Genomic DNA, 20672 nt, shown 5'->3' on the forward strand with positions numbered 1-20672 from the left:
AAAAAAAAAAAAAAAAATGGTCATGAAGAACCTAGTGGCAAGACGGGAATAAAGATACACATCTACTAGGGAATGGACTTGAGGATACGGGGAGTGGGGAGGGTAAGCTGTGAGAAAGTGAGAGAGTGGCGTAGGCATATATACACTACCAAACGTATAATAGATAGCTAGTGGGACCTGTGGCACATATATACAATGGAATATTACTCAGCCATAAAACGGAACAAAACTGAGTTATGTAGTGAGGTGGATGGACCTAGAGACTGTTATACAGAGTGAAGTAAGTCAGAAAGCGTAAAACAAATACCGTATGCTAACACATGTATATGGAAACTAAAAAAAAAAAAAAAAAATGGTCATGAAGAACCTAGTGGCAAGACGGGAATAAAGATACACATCTACTAGGGAATGGACTTGAGGATACGGGGAGTGGGGAGGGTAAGCTGTGAGAAAGTGAGAGAGTGGCGTGGGCATATATACACTACCAAACGTATAATAGATAGCTAGTGAGACCAGCCTCATAGCACAGGGAGATCAGCTCGGTGCTTTGTGACCACCTAGAGGGGTGATATATGGCTTGCAAATATTTTCTACCATTCCATAGGTTGTCTTTTCATTTTGTTGGGTGTTTCTTTTGCTGTGCAGAAGCTTTTTGGTTTTATGGAGTCTCACTTATTTATTTTTGCCTTTGTTGCTTGTGCTTTTAGTGTTATATTAAAAAAAAATAATTGCCAAGACCTATGTCAAAGAGATTTTCCCCTATGTTTTCTTCTGGGAATTTTAAAGACTTACATTTAAGTCTTTAATCCATTTTGAGTTAATTTTTGTGAGTGGTGTAAGATAGCGGTGCAATTTCATTTTTCTGCATGTGGTTGTCCAGTGTTCCAGGCAAAACATTTTTATAACAATAACTCAGATCTGAAAGATGATATATCCAAAGATTATGGATTAAGTTTCTTAATCTGATATCTAGGAATAGATATAAGAATATGTCTACATGTTCTCAGAATCCTCAAGAAGTTTCCTTTTATTGGGAGTATATATTTTATCAAAGGGAAACACTGACATAAGGGACCTGAGATTTTGTACTCTCCAGTCTCTAACTAGGTGGTGTGTGGTCTTAGTTAAGACCCTCATTTAAACACATTGACCTTAGAATCTTTCTCTTAAAATAAGGTTCCTGGATCAGGTGAACTCTGAAGCTCTTCCAGCTTTAATAGTCTATACCTCTATGACTATCCCTCTAACTGGGTTGTAACCTGAATTTCTTTGTAATTTCTTGTTCAGAGGAGAGGGCACTAGCCAGACATCAGATCTATTCTAATTCTGCTTTTGATAATGATTGTTAGGAAAATGCTGATGGAATTACTTTTCTGCTTCATGTTTTTGGTTTTTTATTTGAGACTTGAAAGTGGTAACCTAAAAAAAAAAGAAAAACTTGACTTCTCCCGGCTAGCAGACCTAAATAGACATTTCTCCAAAGAAGATGTACAGATTGCCAACAAACACATGAAAGAATGCTCAACATCATTAATCATTAGAGAAATGCAAATCAAAACTACAATGAGATATCATCTCACACCGGTCAGAATGGCCATCATCAAAAAATCTAGAAACAATAAATGCTGGAGAGGGTGTGGAGAAAAGGGAACACTCTTGCACTGTTGGTGGGAATGTAAATTGATACAGCCACTATGGAGAACAGTATGGAGGTTCCTTAAAAAACTACAAATAGAACTACCATACGACCCAGCAATCCCACCACTGGGCATATACCTTGAGAAAACCATAATTCAAAAAGAGTCATGTACCAAAATGTTCATTGCAGCTCTATTTACAATAGCCAGGACATGGAAGCACCCTAAGTGTCCATCAACAAATGAATGGATAAAGAAGTTGTGGCACATATATACAATGGAATATTACTCAGCCATAAAACGGAACAAAACTGAGTTATGTAGTGAGGTGGATGGACCTAGAGACTGTTATACAGAGTGAAGTAAGTCAGAAAGCGTAAAACAAATACCGTATGCTAACACATGTATATGGAAACTAAAAAAAAAAAAAAAAAATGGTCATGAAGAACCTAGTGGCAAGACGGGAATAAAGATACACATCTACTAGGGAATGGACTTGAGGATACGGGGAGTGGGGAGGGTAAGCTGTGAGAAAGTGAGAGAGTGGCGTGGGCATATATACACTACCAAACGTATAATAGATAGCTAGTGAGACCAGCCTCATAGCACAGGGAGATCAGCTCGGTGCTTTGTGACCACCTAGAGGGGTGGGATAGTTAAGGTGGGAGGGAGGGAGAGGCAAGAGGGAAGAGATATGCAGATATATGTATATTTATAGCTGATTCACTTTGTTATAAAGCAGAAACTAACACACCATTGTAAAGCAATTTTAAACCAATAAAGATGTTAATATAAATATATATATATAAAGATCTTAACAATTAATAAGAAAATTCTAAAAATTCCTAAAGGAGAGTGTGTAAAATGTGACTATGATAACTTTAAATATTATTTACATGTGAAACATATCTAGTTTCACTCATTGTCAAAACTTTTAAGTACATATTTGTCAATGATTAAAATATATTTTTTAATATGAGTGAAGTTGCAATGAAATGGTCCGTCTCAAATATATCTGGAGGAGTGTATATTGTTGCAAACTTTCAGGAGTAATTTATGCTGAAATAATCCTGAATCGATGCAAAGTTGTTAGTTATCATAATAATCTGCATTGTCAGGCTGTTAATAATTGTGTATTCACATTCTGTATAAATTAGAAAAGTTGATTAGATAATCTAGTAATTTAAACAATGGAATATTATATAATCATCTGACTAACTTCATAGACAATTTGTAATGACATAGAAGGCTGTTCATAATATTTGTACAATTAGAATTTCATAATTGTTTGTAACAAGTAGTACATAAGTATGCTATCACTTTAAAATTAATATATGCATATGAAATTTCTAGAAGAATATCCAACAAAACGATGTATCTCTAAATAGTGGAATACTATGTAATTATTATCAATTTTATTTTGTGTGTAATAACTGCATTTAGGAAATGAATAGTTATTAATGTGCCATTAAATACTGTTATATTTCATGAAATATATGAACTATATTGAATATGAATATAGGAAATATAAAATATTTTTCCAAATTTTGCCCTTAAAATCTATCACAAATCAATTTACTAGCATGAATAAATATTGATTTCATAATTATTTTCACAGTGAGATGACTTTTCCATTTAAATGATGGAAATAAAATCATTTTATTATCAAGTTTGGCAGTGCTAAAACATAGACCAATTTCAGACTTTCAAGTGGCCTTTCACAAACCGTGGGCCACACTGACTCCATTTTGGCAATAAAATGTATTACATGCTGACAAAATTTTGATGATATCCTGATGGATAGCCTCCCATTAATAATGCTTGAATCTTCTGTAGAAGAATTTTCTCAAAGAATTAGGTTACTAAAGTAGTCATCTTCTACATCTTTCTATACAGTTTTTTGAGTGTAAACAACAGAGAAAAAAAACAAGTTTATTAACTTTTACTTTTCAGTCCATTTTTCTTCCCGTTATCTATTATATGGATATGAAGATATAACTTTAATTTTTGTCCACACTTTTTATGGTGGCAAAACTAAGTTGAGACAGTCAAGAATTATATGCTAATTAAGAGACAGACATCCACTCACCAATGCATTTTTGAAACAGAATTGTTTCCTGGGTCTTATAATACTGTTTGCATACAATTACCTGCCAGATTTTTGTGTATTTTGTTTTTCTTATTTTTTGTTTTTTTGCACAAGCTTACTCTAACCTTTAAGAAAAGTAATATTCATCCATTGATCAAGGTACATTTGAAGTTGGCCATTTAATAAAATGATAATTAATAATTCATTGACAGATTAATCATTTCATTGGAGTTACTTGTATATAATTTTCATCTTCACAGTCTTCTATACGTCAAATTAACCTACACTTCTTTAAATCTTATATGATTTTCCTCTCTTTCAGCAATATTAATGATTAAAATAATAGTTAACATTTATTATTTACCATTTGTCAGGTGTGGTTCTACAGGTTTTAAATGAATTAAGTTGATGTTTGTAATAACTCAAGAAGACAGGTGAGTTAGGGTGGGTTCCCCAGAAGCAGAGCCTGAGAAAAAGATTTATGAGTATGTGATTTATTGAAGCAGTGCTTCTCTGAGTAACCTGTAAGGTCATGAGAAAAGCAGGAAAGAGAAAATAATTATACTTGTGCAAGAATGTGGATTCAGGAGAGGTCTAACTGAGACCCTCATCTCAAGGGGAGCTCTGGAGAGTAAATTACTCCAAAGATTCTATTCCACTTTGACTTAAAGAAGAACTTTGGTTTCTCTCTAATTGCCTATGACCCCAGTGGAGGGAGTTTTAAGGTAGAAGACATGGGGGCGGGGGCAGTTATAATGCCCAAGCAACTCATGCTAGGTAAGCTCAATTTCATGAGGATATTCCTTAAGAATTCAACTGTATACCATTTAGGAAAGTACCTAGCACTCCAGCAATAGGAGATAGGCACAACTACAAAACTGAATAATGCACTCCAGGAGATCTAGGCAGGGCACCACAGACATCTGTTGCTATTATTTCACTCCTTTTAGAACTTAGGACACAGTCCAGTAAAAACATGTGATTTACCCAACAGCATGCAAGTAGGAAATTAGAATTCTATTCAAGTCTTGTCAGTCTGGTTGTAGAGCCAGAATTCTTACCTCCATATATTAAATTGACTCAGATTTTCAAGCTAGCAATGTATTTGTAGAGATTTTTAAAAGCCTGTTTGGGTAATTACTTAAAAATTCATATACAGTCTAGGGCATTAAATGAAACCAAAAGTACTAAAGATGTTAGAAAACTCATAAGAAAGTTTTCTTAATAACACAGGGCATTATTTTTTTTTAAATCAACTTTAACTTCTAGCATAACTGCTCCGCATTTCTTTCCACACAGAGGTTCCTTTATTTAAAAGTTTGTTTTACCTTCTCAAGGTATTTCATATTTTATTATTTGAGTAATTTTTCAGAAAGATCAGAATTAATCTATTTAGTCAGAATTTTCCCATTCCAAAACCAAGAGTTTGCCCAGAAAACTTGTTTAATAAGGAATCCAAAATCAATAGTAATTAAAGACACATGCAAGATTTAAAAATTATCGTTGTAGGAAATATGCAATGTGAAATAAGCACTTTAATTTGAGTGATATGTGGTCCTGCTGACAGCAAATAGGATGTGACATGATGCAGACCCAGATATTCCACTCACTACAGTAATAAACATTCAAGGATATAATATGAGCACACAGTTATGAGTTTTAATAAGGATATGCTACAGCTAAATTTGGAAATACTTTGGGGGGTAATGGACCTACATAATTTAAAGATCGGCAGTAAACTGCAGGCGGTAAAATTCAATTACACTGACTATAAGATGCATTCAGACATGCTCCCATGAATCATACTATTCCCAGCATTATTTTGCTGATAATGTTTCCTACAGTTATGGCTGACCACACTTTTATTTTGATCATTTAATGTATGAATAGAATAGAGAAATTGAATTATTGGTTTGGGATCAGGAAAAAAAAATTCTTAAAGTTTCTCACAGTGATAAATCCTATCTTCTGAAAAGCATATGTGGACTTTGTAAAAGCAACTACATAGTTTAAGAAAAAGGGGTATTTGTTAATCAGGTTCCCAAGTTTATTAGGAAATGAAAAGAAAACCATATCAGTGGGAGAAATAATGTTTATGGTAGGAAGCTGGAAGAAAAACATGAAGACAGACAAGGCTAGTTAGCACATCATTCTGAAAGTGATAAGAAACTCTGTTCAACTATTCATTTTCAAGGTCATCAGATGAATTCAAGAAGGAGGGAAAAATTACTTCAAGTATTTTCTCTAAGGAATATATAGCAGCTTAGTGGAATTTTTATTTCATTACTTCAATGTGTCTAAAATACCTATATTATGTTTCTTAGAAAGGGTCATTGTTTGCTATATGATGATTTTAAAGTCCCATATTACAAAATGCTAGTATAACATATCTTTTACAAACACAGTAATTGTATTTAAGAATACTTCTGCAAGGAATAGAAAATTGCCCACAATATATGCAAATTGCATGGAAACTGTTGATCTGAATGAAATGTTCATATCCTTAACTGACAGATTATTAGATACTAGGAAGATAATATATGGCATTATGTTTAGCAAATTTACAGGCCATAAAAGGAAAGCATACATTAAAGCTATTTATATCATACCTAGCAGGCTACTGAAAAGTTACATATTAAGTTGAACTACGCACGTTATTTTGTCAGCAAACAAACACAATCCAAGTGAATGTAAATATTTTTCTATTGTGCACCATTGTCTATATGCTGTTTTTTAAATTTAGTCTTTACTTAGAAAATACAGCAAAATGTTAATCTTACATTTTTCTTCATTATACCCCCATCTCAATTCACTAAATGATAAAGTCATATAAATAATATCTTTGTTAGAATCATCTTCTTAGTAGTGGTGACATCTCTCATAGAGAATCGTGGAAAAGCCAAAGATAAAGTTTTCATAATCTTGGAAAATGTACTGAACTATTATCTTTATATATTAGTATAATTACATTTTAAATACATATTTTCTAGATACCTTCAAGGCAAAGATGAAGTTAAAAAGTAAACAAAAAGATCAGGTAAGGAGACTTTGCCTTAGTGACTTAACTGCTCTTTGGGAAGCCTGCTTCATTATATTCTCATCTCTTGGATTTTAAAAAATATGTATTTTTTTAAAGCTTTAACAAACTTTATTTTGAGAGCAGTTTTAGGTTTACAGTAAAATTGTGCACAAAATTCTGAAAGCTCCCACAATCTCACACCCCAGCAGAGTTTCCCTTATTATTAGCATCTTGAATTAGTGTGGTACATTTTTTGCAATTGGTGAACCAATATTGATGTATTATTATTAACTAAAATCCATGTTTACATTAGGGCTCACTCTTTAGGTTGTGAAATTCTATGGATTTTGACAAATGAATAATGTCATGTAATCACCATAGTAATACAATAGAGAATACTTTTACTACCCTAAAATTCCCCTATCCTCCACAAATACATCCCTCCCTTCCTCCATCTCTTCAAATACTTGGCAGGCAACTATTGATGTTTTTACTGTCCTGTATTTTTCCCTTTTTCAGAATGTTATATAGTTAGAATCATACAACTATATGATACAACTATTCCAAAAGTTTGGAATCAGCATTTTCAGATTGGCTCCTTCATCAGTTTGCATTTAAAGTCCCTCCGTGTCATGTGTTTGTGTGTGTGCATGTGCATTTTTTTTATTAAAGCAGAAAATACAAATTAGATTCCTGAATAAGAAATTAATGAGTTACATTAAAATTTAAAAAAATATTAAGCAACAAATTTTAAAGCCTATGTTCTAGTTACTTTACTCAGGTTTTCCCCTCAGATTTATTGAGGTATATTTGACAAATAAAAATGGCATACATTTAAGGTACAAAATGTGATGGTTTTATATATGTATACATTGTGAAATGATTACCCTAATCAAGCTAATTAACATATTTTCACCTCACATTTGTTATAATTTGTGTATGGTGAGAACACTTAAGATTTACTCTCTTAGCAAATTTCAACTGTACAATACAATATTATTAACTATAGTTACAACCTTATTCATCTTGTAACTGAAATTTGTACCTTTGACTATCATCTCTCCATTTTCCCTACCCCACAGCTTCTGGCAAACACCTTTCTATTCTCTGCTTCTGCGAGTTCATTTGTTTTTTTTTTAGATTCAACATAAATGAGATAATACAATATTTGTCTTTCTGTGTTTGGCTTATTTCACTTAGAATAAGGTCCTCCTGCTTAACCAATGTTCTCACAAATGAAAGGATTCCCTTCTGTTTTTATGGCTGAATAATGTTCTTGTGTTTGTGTGTGTGTGTGTGTGTGTGTGTGTGTGTGTGTGTGTATTTATATAACGTTTTCTTGATCCATTCATTCATTAACAGACACTTAGGCTGTTTCCATATCTTGGCTATTGTGAATATAAAGCTTCAGTGAACATGGGAGTACAGATATCTCTTTGAGATACTGATTTGATTTCCTTTGGATATATACCCAGAAGAAGTGGGATTGCTGAATCACATGTTAGTTGGGACCTGATCCCAGCAAACCTGGTAAAAATTATTTTAAAACATTTTAAAATCTGTAAATGATTCCAAGGACATAACATAAATGAAAACCATTTATTCAAGAAAATCTACTAAAATTCAATTCAAACTATGACAATATGTGGCATTTGAACTGCTTCCTCCACATCATCTCTAGCTCAATGATATGGAAATCCCACCATAGACTAGTTTAGCCAAGAACACAGGACTCTCTCTGCCCTGAGAACCCAGTTGTAGGGCAGAAGCAAGTATGTCCCTAGAGAGGCAGTGTTTCAGCATTTCTCATCTTCTCTCCACCTACCTGTTGCTGAGGTTAAGCTTCAGGTTAATGTACCCAAAATCCAAGGTATCCCTGTTTTTGCAAAGTCACTACTCATGGGACAGAGGTCCAACCTTGTGTGTAACATTGCTGAGAATAATATAGCCCCGCATATCCTTGCCCCAGCTCATAAGTCAGCAGTTCCTTTATAGGAGAGACAACAAAGAAGACTTGAGGCTGCTTTCCCACTCTACCAAAAGCTTAGGTCCTAAAGCAAAGGTATCATTTAGATATAAGTATGTCATTGGCTCCATGCCCAGCTTCAGAACAGTAGTTCATAGATTTTATCTTGTGAGAGAAGCAAGCTATTAAACAGATAGCTTCCAATCTCTTCCCCAAAGAAATGATTTCATTTCCAACGAGTGTGGAAAATTCAAGCCTAAGGGCACTTTCAAAAACAGCAGAGTCTGTTGAGACAAATTATTGGGAAGAGATTGGTGGATTCTTTGGATGTATAGGCTAAATTGTAGGCTGGCTGGTTTTTCCTTAGAGACTCAGGGAAGGAGAGAACTAAGAAAAACCTGCTGGTAGTCAAAATAAGTCTCAACACTAATCTCAGAACTACCACTTCAAAGGAGACCAAATTTCACTGGTTAAGTCTGTGAAACAATTTATACTCCAGGGCTTTGTTAAAACCAGTATATCAATCAGCTCACAATGAATAAAGCTAAATATTGATTGTATTCATAGACAGTGATAGTCAAAGAGAATCCTGCCAGAATCCTGCCAAAAGCACTGTCATCACAGACTGACTGTGGAAATATCTCAGACTGCACCCTCTCAAGAGCAACTGTGTAAGATGGGGAAATAGACTCCACTAAGATTATCCAGTCAGCCACTACACAAACAAGCAAAAAAAAAAGAAAAAGAAAAAGAAAAACAAGCCCTGAGAGATATGTATTGCACATTTGCTGCAATATAAGATTAAAATATCCATTTTCCAAAAAGTTAAATTACCAAACATTCAAAGAAACAAGAAAGTATGACCCAAGCACTGGAAACTTCCTATGAGAGCAACCAGATGTTGGATAATAGAAAAAAATCTTTGAAGCAGTCATTTTAAGTTAAAGAACTAACAAACCATGAATAAAGAAATAAAGCAAGTTTTGATGACAATGTTGTATCAAATAGGAAATATAAATAAAGAGATAGAACTTATAAAATTAAATGGAAATTATGAAGTTGAAAAGTATAACAAATGGAAAACTTATTAGAGGAGCTCAGTGGTAGACTTGAAATGGTAAAAGAAAGGATTGATGAACTTGGAGACAGATCAATAGAAATGATGCAATCCTTAAAACAGAAAGATAAAATAATAAAATAATATCAACAGAGTATCAGGAAAAGGTGGAACACTATTAAGCCCATTAACATATGCATAATGGGAATGCCAGAAGAAGAGGAGAAGAAAAAGGAGTAGCAAAAAATATTCAATGAAATTATTACTAAAAACTTCCTAAATTTATTGAAAAACAATAATCTACACACCCAGGAAGCTCAATAAATTCCAAGTAGGATAAATGGGAAAAGATTCACAAGTAGATATATCATGGTAAAGATGCTGAAACAAAAGTTAAGAAAAATCTTAAAAGAAGAAGAAAAAAGAATCATTATTTGCAAGGGAATCACACTAAGGTTAAAAGCTCACCTAGCAAAAACAAAAATGGAATCCAGAAGGCAGTGGAATAACAGATTCAAAGTGCTCAAAGGGGAAAAAAACAAAAACAAAAAAACCCCCATGATAACAAAGAATCCAATATCCAGCAGAGCTCTTTCAAAAATGGTTAAAACTTAATGATACCAGAAAAATAAAAACTGAATTTGTCACTAGCAAACCTGCCTAATGATAAATATTAAAGGAAGTTCTTTAGGCTGAAACAAGTGGCCAGAGAGTAATTCAAATCCACGTAAATAAACAAAGAAATCCTGTAATGGTAATGATGTGATTATAAAGGATAGTATAAATAAATATTTTTCATCTTTCTTCTCTTAATTGATTTAAAGAGCAGTTGTATAAAACAATATTATATTATATATAAAACAATAAAAATCCTGTGCCTCTAACATGTAGAAATGTAGTACGTTTTCTACTAAGGAGGAAAAATCAAGTTGATGGGAGCAAAGCTGTGCTAAGGAAATAATTACAAACTGTTACATGAATCATAAGAACAAATGAAGAGAGCCATAAAATTAACATAATAAAAACTACAAACAAACTTTTTTCTTCTTTTAGCTACAGTAAAGATCTAAACTTATATAATGTGCTAGTTATAAAAATGTAATTTTGGGTTTGTAACATTTATAAATATAATAATATAATATAATATAACCATGATAGAACAAAAAGGGGTTGACTATAGGAGTGACATTTCTATACCTGACCGGAATTAGGATAGTATAACTTGAAGCTGATTTTGATAAGTTATGATGTACATGGTAAATCCTAGAGCAACCATTCAAGAAATAGCTAAAAATGTAGTAAAAAATTATTAAGGAAATTAAAATGCTGCACTATAAAATATTAAGTTAATGCAAGAGAAAACAATAAGGAGGAAATACAGGAACCAAAATAAAAAGGTGTGAGACATAGAAAACAAAAGGTAAAATGGCAGACATAATTCTAACAAGAACAACAAAAACTTTAAATGAGAATGATTAAACAATCCAATAAAAAGGCAGAGACAGTCTGAATTAAAAACAAAAGATGTGACTATATAATTTCTACAAATTTAGATCTATACATACAAGTAATTAAAAGTAAAAGAATGGAAAACAAGATGTTTTCATGTAAACAGCAAAAGCCTAAAAGACATCCAGAGTGAAAACATAGAAGGTAAACTATCTCTATTTTCAGACAACATGATCTTGCACATAAAAAGAAATATTAGAAAATACTTTGAGATGAATGGAAATGAAAACACAATAAACCAAAAGTAATGGGATCAAGTTAAAACAGTATATAGCTGTTTATATCTATAGTATTAAGAAAAAATTAAGCTCTTATTCAAATCAATAACTAATCTTCCACTATAAGACACTGGAAAAAGAACAAGCTAAATTTAAGATAGTCAACATAAATAAAAACATTAGAAAGGAAATCAAAGAAACAGAACAGAATAAACCAATAGAAAATATCAATGAAACCAAAGCAGGTCCTTTGAAAGATCAATGAAATAGGAAAACCTTTAGGTAGATTGACAATGAAAAAAAGGGAGAAGATCAAAATTGCTAGAATCTGAAATGAATGAATTAGAAAACTTCAATGAAATGGAAAATTTCCTAGTCATACCCAAATGACCCAAACCAACAAGAAACAGACAATCTGAATAGACCAGTAACAAATAAAGAGATTGAGTTACTCATCAAAACCTACCTACCTATAAAGGAAAGCACTGCTCAATGTCCTCAACACTGATTTTTCCAAACACTTAAAAATTAATTCCAGTTATTCACAAACTCTTTCACAAAATAGAAGAGGAGGAAACAACTACCAACTCATTTTATGAGGCCAGGTTTACCTTGACACCAAAACCAGACACAGACATTATGAGAAAAGCAAACTATACCAATATCTCAAAAATATGGTTGCAAAAATCCCCAATGTAATAATAGAAAACCAAATCCAGCAACGTATAAAAAGAATCATACACCATGAGCAAATGGAATTTATCCCAGGAATGCAAGATTACTTTATCATCCAGAAGTCAATTATGTAATATCTCATTTCAGTAGAAGACAAAAACAAGACAAAACCAAAAAAAACTCATGATCATCTCAATCAACACAGAAAAAAGCATTACACAAAATACATCAACAGACTAGGAATAGAAGGGAGCTTCCTTAAACTGAATAAAAGCATCTATGAAAAACCGACAGCTAACATCATACTTAATGATGAATGACTAGATACTTTCCCCTTAAATCAGGAACAAGACATAGAGGTCTGCTCATGCCACTTCTGTTCAATATTGGAGTACAGGTTCTATCCAGAAAAATTAGACTGAAAAGAGAAATAAAAGGCATCCAGAGTGAAAAGATAGAAGGAAAACTATCTCTATTTTCAGACAACATGATCTTACATAAAACAAAACAAAACAAAACAACAGATTCTAGAAATAAAACCATTTGTCTATAGTCAGCAAACTTTCAACAAGAGTGCCAATATGATTCAATGGGAAACAACAGTCTTTCAGTAATGGTTCTGGGACAACTGGATAGTCACAAGCAAAAGAATGAAGTTTGACCCTTACTTCATACCATATACGTAAATTAACTCAAAATGGATCCACTACTTAAATATAACAGCTAAAGTGATTAAACTCTTAGAAGAAAACATAGAAGCAAATCTTCACAACCTTGGATTTGGCAATGGATTCTTAGATATGACACCAAAAGCTCAGGCAACAACAATAACAAAATAGATATATTGCATTTCATCAAAATTAAAACTTTTGTGTTTCAAAGGATGCTGTCAAGAAAATACAAACAACCCACAGAATATGAAAAAATATTTGTAAATCATATACCTGTCAAGGGGAGTTGTACCAAGAACTCAATTTTTTTTATGTCAAAACATCAGGATAGAGAGTTCTTCAAGGACAATATGAAAATGGCCAATAAGTATATAAAAAGATGCTCAACATCAATAGCCATTAGAAAATGCAAATCAAAACCACAGTGAAATACCACTATCATACCCATTAAGATGGCTAGATTTTAAAGTCAAAGAATAACAGTTGTTGATGAGGAGGTATAGAAAATTGAATTCTCCCACACTGGTAGTGGGAATGTAAAATAGTGCAACTACTTTGAAAAACAGAAAGTCTCTCAAATAAATAAACATAAAGCTACCATATGACCCAGCAATTTCACTTTTAGGTATTTTTCCAAAATAAATCAAAATGTGTGTTCACACAAAAACTTGTACACAAATGTTTATAGCATGTATTATTAGTTGTGCTAAAAGGTGAAAGGATAATCAAAATGTGGTAGAAATACAATGGATTATTATTCAGCCATAAAGAGGAAAGAAGTACTATCACATACCACAAGACAAATGAATCTTGAAAAAATTATGCTAAGTGAAAGAAACCAGGCAGAAGACAGTGATAGAAGACTACTTACTCTATGATTTCACTTTATGAGTCCATATATATTTCATTTATATGCAATCCCATTATAAGGATAGGCATCTATGTCTATAGTGACAAAAAGTAGATTATCGGGTGCTTAGAGCTGGGGGAAGAGTGGAAAGATGGGGGGTCATACCTAATTGACCCAGGATTTGTTTTTGAAGTAATGAAATGTTCTAAAGGTGACTGTGGGAATGATGTCAAATATAATTGAATACACTAAAGCCCATTTTTGTGGTAAGGGAATTATATCTTGATAAAGTGGTTTTAAAATTAATAGATTAAGAAAAAATAACATAGCACATCTTTGCAATTTGAAAATTTATGCTTGTATCTATCTTGTATCTATGCTTGCTCCTATCTTGTTCGGTAGGAGCACTAGAAAGAGACAAAATTAATTATAGTTGAGTTAGTAAACTAAGCCATTACATGGAAATTACCATTAGCATTCATGAAAGGAGAATACTACTTGCAGACAGCAAAACTCAAAACTAAATAATGTCAGAAATCACCAAAAATATTTATTAAGTGGAATTATTGTCCAGAATTTTACCAGTAAAAAGTATAGAGTCGAAGGCTAGATTACATTAGAGGTTTCCACTCTTAACACCAGGGTGATCCTGTTCAACTTCCTTTTCTAAGATAGAATTCCTATTTTGGAAAGTTGACATATTTTAAACTGTAAAACACTACAGAAATGTGAAAGATGTCAATATATAGGATAGAGTTGAAGTTTAATCACGAGAATATATTTCAGCAAATATTCATCCTGTACAATTACTAACTTCATTGCTCTTTTCTAAATCTCACCACAGGTTTGCTTCATCTTTGAAATATTTGGTAACCATGCCAGTCATTGTCCACACGCCCAAATTTCACACAAGCTCCTTTTGTTTTCCGTCTGAGTGGGAGAAGCATGCAACTAACATAGTAACTTGTGACATGCCTGAATTTCAAACAGATTATCTTCAGTAAACTAAACTTCACTATTATTTTTCTATTTATACTCTCATCATCATCCTCATGTGATCTTTTATAATATTACAGTTAAAACATTTGAGTGAAAATATTTTTTTCTCTCATAATTTAATATAATTATAATATACTCCCAGCATATAGTAGTCCATAATATACCACAATTTATTCCATATAATTTCTTAAGAACTTGTTTCTTTTTCAAAGTCCTATTATATATTTTATACTTATGTATTTTAATTATAAATTATATTAACATTTAAAGTATATTTTGATGCCTTGATAAAATTAAATTACAGTAAAATGGTTTTCCACAACTTCCACAAATTTAGAAAAAGTTTAACCAAAGGCCATGCATTCTTTACAGTGCATGTATTATGTTGTGGAAAAAGGACCTTGAACAGATTTGTTATTAATTGGCTTTTCAAGCTTTATGATCGAAACTCAGAAATCTTTGATTTAACAAGGGTACATAAATTCAATAAGTAACAGTAATAAACTCTGTCTTTGACCTAAATCTGAGAGATTTTTTAAAAAGTTTAAACTAACAGAATACTCCTTTATAGTTCTTTTGAGTGACACATAGACTTCTTTACACAAAATTTTTATAGTTATGTAATTTGATGCTAAAAGTATTTAAATTTTAATATGTATTAATTTTTATGATAAATATTCTAAACTATTATTTCATAAAAACTGCACAAATTCATCCAATAAAGTGGAACATATAATTTCAAGTAATTTCAAACAATTCTTCCTTCCCTATCAAAAATGCTATTCTAAACTTTAGAAAAAAACATATTTGCGTCCCATCTACTCATATTGTCTCTGGGACTGAAATAGCATGAAGATTAAAAAAAATAGTGCTTTCAATATTCATATATGCTCTATCAGCAATTTTTAGGCATTGAGGAATTTATTTACCTCATATCACTAATAATGTATTGACAAAATCTTCTTCAATTACTTCCACCGTCAGAAAATATGGATTGGTCATTATCATTCCATGTTCCTGTTGGTTTTCCGTTTCTTGGATCTGCTCTCCGATGATTTCATTAAATCATACACTAGCACTTTGCCCTCAGCAAAAATTCAGAAGCTAGACAGGCCCCTCATTTATAGATATATAAGAACTTATGTTAATGCATACTACAAAACTTAAAATGTTTGTCAATATTCACTAAATCAATTTATCCTAAAAATAACCCTGTGAAATTCTTATTAATTTATGGCATGGATGAGTGACAGGGAGAGAAATTATATGACCCTCTATGCCATGACAAGGAGGTTGAATTTTAAGAGCAACGGGACCTATTTTCAAGCTTAAAGGAGAGAAGTGAAATGGTATGATGTAGATTTAAATAATTGTATGACTGTGGGGAAAGATTAGAGCTAACAGAACTAGAAATATGGCCATTGCAATGGTCTAGATGAGCGGTAACAGTGGCCTGGAATAGAGCATGGGGAAATGCAGAGAGGTAGAATGAGTCTAGATTTGTTTGGAGAAGGACCAGCAGGACTTAATAATGGATTAATATGAAAGGGACGATAAAGAATATGTCTTAGTGTTGGAGCTTAAGCAAATGGGAGGATTACATTTCATAGAGTCAGTGAATAGTGAGAGAATCAAATTTACAGGAAAAAATCTGCTTTGGACACCATGCATTTCAAATGATTAGACCTGTGTTGTCTTATACAATAACCACTAATCACATGTAGCTATTAGTACTCAAAATGTGAACAGTCAAAATTAAGATGATAGTAGTGAAAAATACACATTGTATTATGAAAACATAGTGTAAAAATAAAAGAAAGTAAAATATTTCAATAATTTTTATATTGATTACAATTTGAAATGATAATATTTTGTATACATTCAATTAAATAAAATATTAAAATGAGCCTCTGTAAATTTAAAATTAATCTGTGGCTTACATTATATTCCTGTCTGAAGAAAACTGTTAAGCCAGGGGTCATCAATGGCCTGTGAGCTAGAAGTGACTAATAGCTAAAAAAAAATTAGTTAAATTATTGTTTTTATTTTATTAAAGTAACTTACAACTTCCTTGCATTTTTCATGCACCTACACACACTTATATAGACTGAAGAAATCCCACCCTGCCAGCCCTTTAAAATCTGTTTCTTGAAGAAGACATTTTCCCAATTTACAAACTACATGTTAGCATTTTGGAACAGCTAATATTTTTCACAAGAAATCTCAAAGCATGATGATATCTTGTCATTAAACAAATGAATAAGGTAAAAATTCCCCACTGACTTACTTTAAAAAATAATTATGGTGCTAAACATTATTTTGTTTTGTTACTTAAATTAAATCTATTTTTTCTAATTTTCCTTACTTTGGTTATGAAAAAGGATGACATTTTTAGGAGTTTAATATATAGGGCAAAATTGTATATGCTTTATAATCATACACAAAATACTACTTGAAATGTGGAAATATTTTTTGCATATTCACACACATGGTAGTAAGTGCCTAAAGAGAACAAGTCAGAGGTTTGGGAGAAGAAAATATTTGTGTTTTTTTATTCAAGATAATATTATTCATAGGGACTGTCAAACTTCTGTGCTGGTGATATGTTTAGCAATAAAAGACACATCTGATATTTTACTTCCTATTTTTGAGGAAAGACAGGGGATGCCATTCAGAAACAAAGGAAGACTAACTTGAGTAAAATTTGAAGGAGAATGTGTTGGGAGACCACAGTTCTAGCCCAGTTATAAGAAGCCCAAGAGACTGGATAAACCATTTAACTTCTTCCTTTCTTTCTTATTTTTCTCTCTTACAAATATGGTGTTGGTATCGATGATAAGCTTATTTCTCATTCCTTCCCTATTTGGAAATTTTCCATTCCATTGCAAAATAGTTCTACACATTAACATGCCACAAGTTCACAGCCATAGCTAACACGTGTTTAGACTATGAAACACTTCCATATTAAGCTAATATAATTCTAAAATATATTCACTAAGAAAAATGGCTATTTGATCCTTGCTGTGTTAGTCTCTATCCTCTGATAATATGTAAGCAAACAAAATACATTTTTCCTTAGTAAGTCATTTATCATTTCTGAAATACAATGAATTTAGTGGATACATAGAAAACTAAAATATTGGCTTTTCTCCTCAGGTTCAATTTTTTCCTATTTTATCACTTTGAGCAAAGATGCAGAACACATAGTTGATCATGTTTCATATGCAGACCCTGCCACTGAAGTTGTTGCTTCCTTCGACCTGTAGTAATTTTTAAATTTCTAAAGGTAGGACAGATATATAATTCATACCAAAAAAGGAACACAGTCTTCCACAAAAATTATTTTCTAATTATTTGAGCTTCATAAAGTAATTTCAAAGATAGGTCAGAAAAATATTCATTTGTATAGGTTTATCAAAACATATATTCATGCTCACAGGACTGCAAAGCTGGAAAATTCAAGGAGCTATAGAGACACAGGTGCAAATTGAATCCTTGGAAACAATTGTTAAAAAATCAGCACTGTCTTACAAATGCAGAGCTGTAAGTAGGAACAAATGAACTAGAGGGGTATTCTATATTACTTTTAAATCAAGACCAGAATTTTTTTTTTTTTTTAATACTGTGGTTGGTGTATTCAGCTTGTCTTCTCACAAAAGAGAAGGGAAATTCCATCTTTCTGATACCACTTGGCTATGGAGCACACTTCCATATCTCACTGCCTCCTACCCGGGCTCTGTCCTTTCAGCATTATCTTTCTTTAATCCCTCTGGTACATCTCTGTCAAATTAAACTTCAGAAAATATCACTTTCAACATTTTACTGCCCTAATCAAAAAAGCTTCCATAAACTCCTTTGGTAACACATTTTTTGGAAATCAAGGTCTACAATCAGGCCTCTACCTTCCTTTCTATACCAATATACCAGGAAAGAAGCTATTACCTTGTATTACCTTGTTTCATTTGATTTCCTTTCCATTTTGTTTTTCCCCACACTCCCTTCTTTAAAGGCATAGGTGAGGAGATATGAGACCAGTGCTAGGGAGAGACAGCCTTCAGATTGTGGAGCCAAATTTAGCCCATGGGAAAAAAAATCTAAGATTGAAAGGAAAACAAAATTCTGACAGAGCATGCAATAAAGCCTAAGAATGAAGAGGCAAATCTCAAGGTTGAGGAGCAACCCTACTAACAGGGTAAAGACATGATGAAATGAAGGGTCAAGAGAAGTTCCCTGAGCTATTGGAACTCTGCAGGCAGAACGTATGTGGAGGTAAAATGTATGTGGGGAATTTTCTTGTAAGGTACCAAAGGGATTTAAGTCTTTAGTTGTAATAAGTGAAGAAAAAAATATATATATATAAGGCAGAGATAGGAAGTAGAGAGGGAGAGAGGGAGGAAAGAATGGAGAAAAATAGAGAGAGCTAGAGAGAGAGAGCGAGAGAGAGAGAGTGAGAGAGAGAGAGGACACATGCAAGGCAGGAAGAGATATAGAAACAACCAAAACAAGAAGGAAAAAAGTAGACAGTAGAATTCTCATTGCCCTCTTACTCAGAATGGACTATTTCTGTCTGTCTCAGAAGTGGCTATGAAGCAGATTCTAGGCCTAGGCATTTAAATATAATTTTAAAATGTTTGGTTCTTCACAATTGTAAGAACATTACTACCAGATGAAAGATAATTTTTCTTCATCTTCTTAGATGTCAAATTCCTTTGAGCAATTTGCAACATTCAAAAGGAATATTGACAGATCAGCAAAAATTAAAGGGCATTTTTGTCACCTTGAGAAATGATGATCAAAGGAAATGTGCCAACCAATTAAAACATAATCAATGCTTCTATTTCCTTTCTTTTCTGTCACACACTGTGGCTAGAAAGAATTGTTATTATTTTTTTAAAACCTGCCTCATCTTGATAATGTCATATAAGAAAAGCAACTTGGATCATGAGAGTTTAAATATACCATGTGGTGAATTACACTGATACAATTTTACGAAGGCAGTATTAATCATATTTGAAATACGTGGCAGTCTGTCTAGTAGTTAGAGAAAGCGATTAGTATTGGTAGGCTTAAAATGTTTTTATGCTTTTGTTGACAGATATATAAAAAAATTAGCTTAAGAAATCATGGTATTAATTTTCTTAATTAAAACCAGTTATAATAAAGTATATTTTCTTCCTCAATGCACCTGAGACAGGCTGGGGCCTGGGACCTTTTGCTGCAGTACTGCATGCATGCACACTTGGGGTAAATTCTGGACAAAAGATACAAAGAGACCAAAAACCCAATTGCCACTTTTGAAGAGCCCAGAGCAAAAGCAGGGGGTCGGAAGCAAAAGCAGGGTACTGTGCATGCCCCCTGCCCACGCCACCTAAGGGGTGGGCAAACCATCTAAGCCACTCCTCAGGCTGACCCCTGGACACACCCCTACCCTCACTCCATATAAGGAACAAGCTCGCCACAACCCCCAGGGATCGAGCAAGCAAGGGAACCTGTTGTTTGTTTTTGTACCCTCCTGCTGCAGCAGGGGCCCCAATAAAGTCTTGCTTGAATTTTTTGTCTGGCCTTTGATCAATTTCTATTGATTAAGGAGGCCAAGAACCCTGGTCAGTAACATACCTCTTTATCTCAGGAGAAAGCCAGCTTGGCAATTAGGATATATTAAAACAGGAAGTACGTTTTCTCTATCTGCTACACACCTTTATAAATTATGATTCTGGATACCTTGGGAAGACACATATAGATCTGGCACATGCTCAGCTGTCAAAATATTTAGGAGCCTGGACACATCTGGATCTTTTACAGTTCTAGGGCCAATGATTAAAAACTGTCAAAACCTCACTGAAATGATAAGGATCCCAATGAGACTCCCAAAGACAAATGTGTTAAAGTGACAGTTTGTGCATATGCTTGTTTCTTACCTCTCAACCTAGGGGCACCTGCTATTCTCTTCCTGTTTGTACTGACATCCTTCTGAACCCTCTG

The sequence above is a fragment of the Physeter macrocephalus genome, chromosome 12 (genome assembly GCF_002837175.3).
Source record: "Physeter macrocephalus isolate SW-GA chromosome 12, ASM283717v5, whole genome shotgun sequence".
NCBI lineage: Eukaryota > Metazoa > Chordata > Mammalia > Artiodactyla > Physeteridae > Physeter > Physeter macrocephalus.